The 6,279-nt window shown below is 41.6% G+C and overlaps 2 non-coding genes across 2 annotated transcripts; one reads left to right on the forward strand and one right to left on the reverse strand.

The window, feature by feature from the left end:
* The first annotated feature begins 307 nt into the window (after positions 1 to 307).
* Positions 308 to 414, forward strand: LOC147919227 (small nucleolar RNA R71). The gene has a single exon (XR_015594368.1). It is a non-coding gene; the product is annotated as a small nucleolar RNA R71 (small nucleolar RNA).
* A 2,949-nt stretch (positions 415 to 3,363) lies between these two features.
* LOC147919228 (small nucleolar RNA R71) lies at positions 3,364 to 3,470 on the reverse strand. Its single transcript, XR_015594258.1, has one exon. It is a non-coding gene; the product is annotated as a small nucleolar RNA R71 (small nucleolar RNA).
* Between the last annotated feature and the right edge of the window lie 2,809 nt (positions 3,471 to 6,279).

Below are 6,279 nucleotides of genomic sequence, written 5' to 3' on the forward strand. Positions count from 1 at the left end.
AACTGGAGCTTCTTCTTCACCAATGAAGTGAATGGATTTGGACTGGCTGAGGAGTATCTTGTCAAGTTTCTCATTGACCATCTTCAAATCCTTCTTGTACTTGTCCTCTTGATCAGTTGAGGAACTCCGTATGGTCCTTTCATAATCTTCATTATAATTGCCATCTGACTGAGCAAGATTCTCTACTAACTCCCAGCCTTCATCTACATGCTTGTTGAGGAAGTTTCCATTGGAGGCTGTGTCAAGAAGCATTCTGAACTTGGGAAGCACTCCTCTATACAATGTGCTCAACAATGACTCCATACTGAAACCATGATGAGGGCATTGAGTCTGGTAGCCCTTGAATCTCTCCCAAGCTTCACAAAAGCTCTTATAGTTCCTTTGAGCAAATCCAGAGATCTCATTTCTCAATCTAGCAGTCCTAGCATTGGAGAAGAATTTGGCCAAGAAAGCCTTCTTACATTGGTCCCAAGTAGTGATAGCACCAGTGGGCAGAGTCTTCTCCCATAAATGAGCCTTGTCCCAAAGAGAGAAAGGGAACAACCTCAGCTTGAAACCATCTTCACTTACTCCATTGATCTTGGTAAGACCACATATTCTGTCAAACTCATCAAGATGATCAAGTGGATCCTCCATAGGCAATCCATGAAACTTATTGGCCTGAATCATTGAGATCAATCCACTCTTGATCTCAAAGTTGTTGTTGGCAACAGTTGGTGGCACAATGCCAGCTCTTTGGTTGTGTGTGTTGGGTGCATCTCCAGCACCAATATGTCTTGGTCTCTGAACTTGATCCTGATGATCCATAGCTACTTGAACCTCTTGTTGTTGCTGAACAACCCTCTTCTTCTTGGATCCCAAACCCTTGTTCAACTTGTTGATACTGTCACTATGCCTTAGAAGAGTGTCTGGTCGAGTGGTACCTGAAATGGAACTTCAACCCCAAACACAAGATTCAAGTGCAGAAACTTCACAAATGTATAAAAGAACTTAATCTTAGACTAATATGGATCCTAAATGTCACAAAAACTAACTCAAACCGGCAACGGCGCCAAATTGAAACATGTTATTTGTTGGTTGTGGTGAATGATGGTGTATGCAATGATGATATATGAATGGAATGATGGGTGTTTCAATTCCCCTTATGCAGTTGCAGTATAAGAGGTGTCAATCCAGTCTGAGTGCTTGTGAACAATCAAGATATGCATATGAATCTAAGTTAAGACAAATATGAAAGGATGTTTGTCACTAACAATCCTATGATGATAATGATAAAATGCAGAAAATAAACTACAAGAGCTAAGAACTAGATGCAAATAAAACAGAATGATTATGAACTAAGAATAGAAACAGAAACTGTAAACTCTAGATATGAACTAATGCAAGACAAGTAATGAACTAGATGCTAAGTAAATGCAATGGAAATTAAACAGGAATGAAACAAGACAATCACAAATCATAAACAAGAGTTCTGGCGATGAACTCGAGCAGCACTCGACCGAGTGTAGGTCGAGTGAGTGGTCGAGCTAGACAAATCCGGGAAAACAGAGCAATGCAATAAAAACAGAGTAAAGCAAACACAGATCAAATAGCAAGCAAATAACAAGATTGAGACTTTAAAATCAATAAACAAAGTAGGATTCTGAGGATGGATTCATGGGATAAACTAATCATTGTGGTAATCTAACTTGATCAACAAATCTCAAGCAATGCTATGAGCTAACCTCTAGACATATTAATCCAAGACAAGTCTCTCCCACTCTCATGGTCAAGAGACAATCAAACCCATGCAATCCTAGACTTGCTCTCACAATGAAAAGAATCTACACTAGCAGGCATTAAGCAATACATCTCAAACCAAACAAGACCTCTAATCTCTTAGCAAGCCTAATGGTAAGCTCTAGATCTAGCCTTATCTATGCTTCTTAAACATTGGTGTGATGCTAAAAAGCTTGAGATCAGATCCTACCCTCTCAGATATAGGATCAGCATTAAGAACATCTAGCCTAGAAGAGATCTACAACAATCAAGCTTGATCAAATCAGATATACCACAAGATCAATCCATCCTAACCCATCCTCAAGATCCTAAGAAGACTACTCACAACAAGACATGATGAACAAAGTCAAAAACCCAGAAAATATTGAAACTTGCATGATTAGATAGATAAGATAAAGATCTACAACTTTAAAGAAGAAATCAAACTCAGAATCTCAATACTTAGAAAGTTATTCAACCAACAAGTATGAGGAAATTCTTCTTTTCTAAGTACAAAATCCAAAAAAAGAAATAAAAATGCAAAAGGAATAATATTCCTAAAAAGGTAAAAACTAGGTTTAGAATATCTGAAAAGCTGGACTAGAAAATCTAGATTGTTTGGTGGCTGCAGGTACAAGGCCTTATATAGGAAGGGGAGTGGAAGCCCTAAAAATGGGAAAAGTCAAAGTGGTCCACGAATCGGTCGAGTGACAGGTCGGGCTGGCTTTTTCTGTGTAACTCCACTCGGTCGAGTCCATCTCCCACTCGGTCGAGTGCTTGGTCGAGCTGGACTCCGGATCTTGGTTCTTCAGCCTTAACTCCCTTGTTTCCTCCTCATGATTGCTTCACATCTCTTCTCCATTGCTTCCATGCTCCTTAAGCTCCAAAATCACCTGTTTATGCATGAAAGATGCAAATGCAATGCAACTACACTCTAATGCATGATTAGTCCTAAAGCTACACAATAATGGTGAAAATGGATAGAAAAAGATGCAAAAGATGTGAATAAACTAAGGGAAAACATGGTAAAATATATGAACATCAGCTCGACCGAGTGCCTGTTCGAGTCTGTACTCGCGCCTGTTGATGCAAACAAGGTCAAAGGGTCATCACAATCTTCAGAGACTCCTAGATCACATCAACCGACCACCAAGGGACCTAAGACAGCAGAGAACAAGGATCTATCAGGAACAAGAACAACAAGTGCTAATGGAGCAACAAGATCAACAAGCTCCAAGGGCAAGAAACATTGGTGCTGGAGATGCACCAAACACACATAACCAGAGAGCTGGTATTGTGCCTCCTACAGTAGCAAACAACAATTATGAGATCAAGAGTGGATTGATCTCCATGATTCAAGCCAACAAGTTCTATGGGTTGCCAATGGAAAATCCCCTAGACCACCTTGATGAGTTTGATAGGATATGTGGTCTCACCAAGATCAATGGTGTGAGTGAAGATGACTTCAAGCTTAGGCTGTTCCCTTTCTCACTTGGAGACAAAGCTCATCTCTGGAAGAAGACACTTCCAACTGGAGCAATCACCACATGGGATGCTTGCAAGAAGGCTTTCTTGGCCAAGTTCTTCTCCAATGCTAGGACTGCTAGATTGAGGAATGAAATTTATGGGTTTGCTCAAAGGAATAATGAGAGCTTTTGTGAAGCTTGGGAGAGGTTTAAAGGATTCCAGACTCAGTGTCCTCACCATGGCTTCAGCAATGAGTCCCTCCTAAGTACTTTGTATAGAGGAGTGCTTCCCAAGATCAGAATGCTTCTTGATACAGCCTCAACTGGCAACTTCCTCAACAAGAATGTGGAAGAAGGATAGGAATTGGTTGAAAATCTTGCTCAGTCAGATGGCAATTACAATGAGGACTTTGACAGAACAATAAGGTCCACCTCCACTGATCAAGAGGACAAGTACAAGAAGGATTTGAAGATGGTCAATGAGAAGCTTGACAAGATCCTCCTTAGCCAACAAAAGTCCATTCACTTCATTGGTGAAGAAGAGGTTCCAGTTCAAGAAGGAGATAGGAAATTTGCTGAGCTCCGTTATATGCAAAACCAGGGTGGATTCAAAGGCTACAACCAAGGAGGAGGGTTCAAGAACAACAACCTCTCCTATAGAAGCACCAATGTGGCCAATCCACAAGACCAAGTCTATCCACCTCAACAGCCTCAACAGCAAAACAACTATGCACCCAAGCAACAACATCAAGTGTTCCAGCCCCAATTGTGTCCCCCACCAGGGTTTCAGACTAACCAAGGCCAGGCAAAAGACTTAAGAGCAATGATGCAGCAAATGTTGATTGGACAAGCCAATGGCAAGATTGAGGAGGCCAAACAGTTTGCTGAGTTGAACCAAAGGCTCACATCCCAGTACAATGATCTGAACATGAAGTTTGAGGGTCTCAACTCTAGAGTGAAGTTTGTGGAGAGCAACCTTGCCTCTACTTCAGCTCCTAAGCCCAACCAACTCCCTGGAAAAGCAGTTCAAAACCCAAGGGAGTTCACTGCCAAAGCCATTCATATCTTTGATGAAGCAGTCACTGAGGACAGTGATGTTCAAGATGGGGAGGATTGGTCATTTCTTGAAGTTCAGACTGAAGTTTGTGCAAAGCAGACTGAATCCAGTATTGCACTCGACCAGGTGCTCGAGCCAGCACTCGATCGAGTGCCTAATCGAGTGGTCGATCGAGCCAAAGGATCAGAAGCTGTCAAGCCTGCTAAGTACATTCCTCCTGCTTACAAACCGCCTCTACCATTCCCAGGACGTTTCAAGGCACAGAAGCTTAAGGAATTAAGGGAAATCATTGAGAGAAAAGAAATGATGGCTTTGCAACAAGAGGAAGTGAAAGCTTTGAAGGAAGAGGTTGTGATTGAGAAACAAGAGGAAGTGATGGCCATAAAAGAGGTTATCATTGCTTACCAAGAAGAAGAGAGAGGACCTGCCTTGGAACAGTATGATCCATATCCTCTCTATAAGGATTTTTTGCTTGAATTGTCAAAGAAGAAGGCTCATGCTCAAGATGAGAAGGATCTTGAAGACCTTGGAGGAGTTATCATCCCAATTAAGCTTAAGGATCCAGGTCCATTCTATCTGCCTTGCTCACTTAGCTATCTTCACTACAACCAGTGCTTATGTGACTTGGGAGCATCTATCAGTGTGATGCCTTACTCTATAGCACAAAAGCTTGGGCACACTGAGTTCAAGTCCACCAACCTTCATATATGTCTAGCTGATGGATCAAACAGAGATGTGGTTGCAAGTTGGAGAATATTCCAGTCAAGATAGGAAAAGCAAGGACTCATACAGACTTTGTGGTTCTAGAGATGGATAAGGAGCCTGAAGATCCTATCATTCTAGGGAGGCCATTCTTAGCCACTGTTGGAGCTGTTATAGATGTTAAGGAAGGTCTTGTGACCTTGAACATTGCTAAGGGGATAACCATGAAGTTTAACATCTATAACCCAACCAACCTTCCTACCATTGATGATCAACCTTTTACTATCATGGACAAAGGTAGTCATGAAGGCTTAAGTGATGAGGCAACTCCAAAGGCTAAGCTCTCACTTCAAGAGGATTCAGTGGAAAATCTTAAGGGTTCAGTTCAAGAGTTGACTGGTATGGTGAAGGATCTCCAAGTTAAGCTGAGCAAGAGGTCTTTGAAGAAGGCAAGACCAAGACTCAAAATCAAGAAGAAATATGGTTTGTGTGTTAAGGGTGAAGTGATCAAGGGTCAACTTCACAGTGATCAAGAGGTGCCAGGGAGGATTTCATCACCTCCTTGGTATCCAAACCAAGCCTGAAAAGGCAACCAAAGTCAAGCTTAGTGACTCTAAACAAGCTCACTAGGGAGGAAGTCCCTAAGGTATCCTTTGTAAATATGCTTTATTTTCCTTGTAGTTTTGATGTGTTTTATTTTATGTTTGTGTTGGACAGGCCTTTCAATGAAAGTGTAGATGGGTATGGAGAGATTTGGACTTGGGGAAGTAGATTCGCAAGCCCACTCGACCGGACCACGAGAGATACTCGACCGAGCTGAAAAGAAACCAAGGCCCACTCGATTCCCATTTCTCTAGAATGATCGAGTGGAGGGAAGAAAAAGAAGAAAATTTTGAATTTTCAAACTTTAGTCAAGGAGCTCGACCACGTGCGGTCGAGTGTGGGGTCGAGTGGCAGCAAAAAGCAGGTCAAAGATTCCCATTTCAAATTTGAATGGTATGGACGCTCCACTCTTGTCTCCTTGTCCCCTTAGCTTCTTTAAATAGAGCTTGATTCGATCATATAGCTCTCACACTCTCTCATTTGCTTAAAAACAAGTTAAAATCAAGTTCAAAATCTCTCTCAAAGTTCATCTTTTTGCTCAAGCTTAGCTCTTTTAGTTTTTGGGTCACTAACCTATTAACTTTAAGCTTTGAGTCTATTCCTCTCAGTTCTATTCGAAAATATCTTCAAGGATTACTAGGAAGTCTCAACAAGCGGCTGAAAGCTCCCTAGATCGTTGTGATGCTCGTCTTG

The sequence above is a fragment of the Camelina sativa genome, chromosome 20 (genome assembly GCF_030686135.1).
Source record: "Camelina sativa cultivar CO46 ecotype springtype chromosome 20, ASM3068613v1".
NCBI lineage: Eukaryota > Viridiplantae > Streptophyta > Magnoliopsida > Brassicales > Brassicaceae > Camelina > Camelina sativa.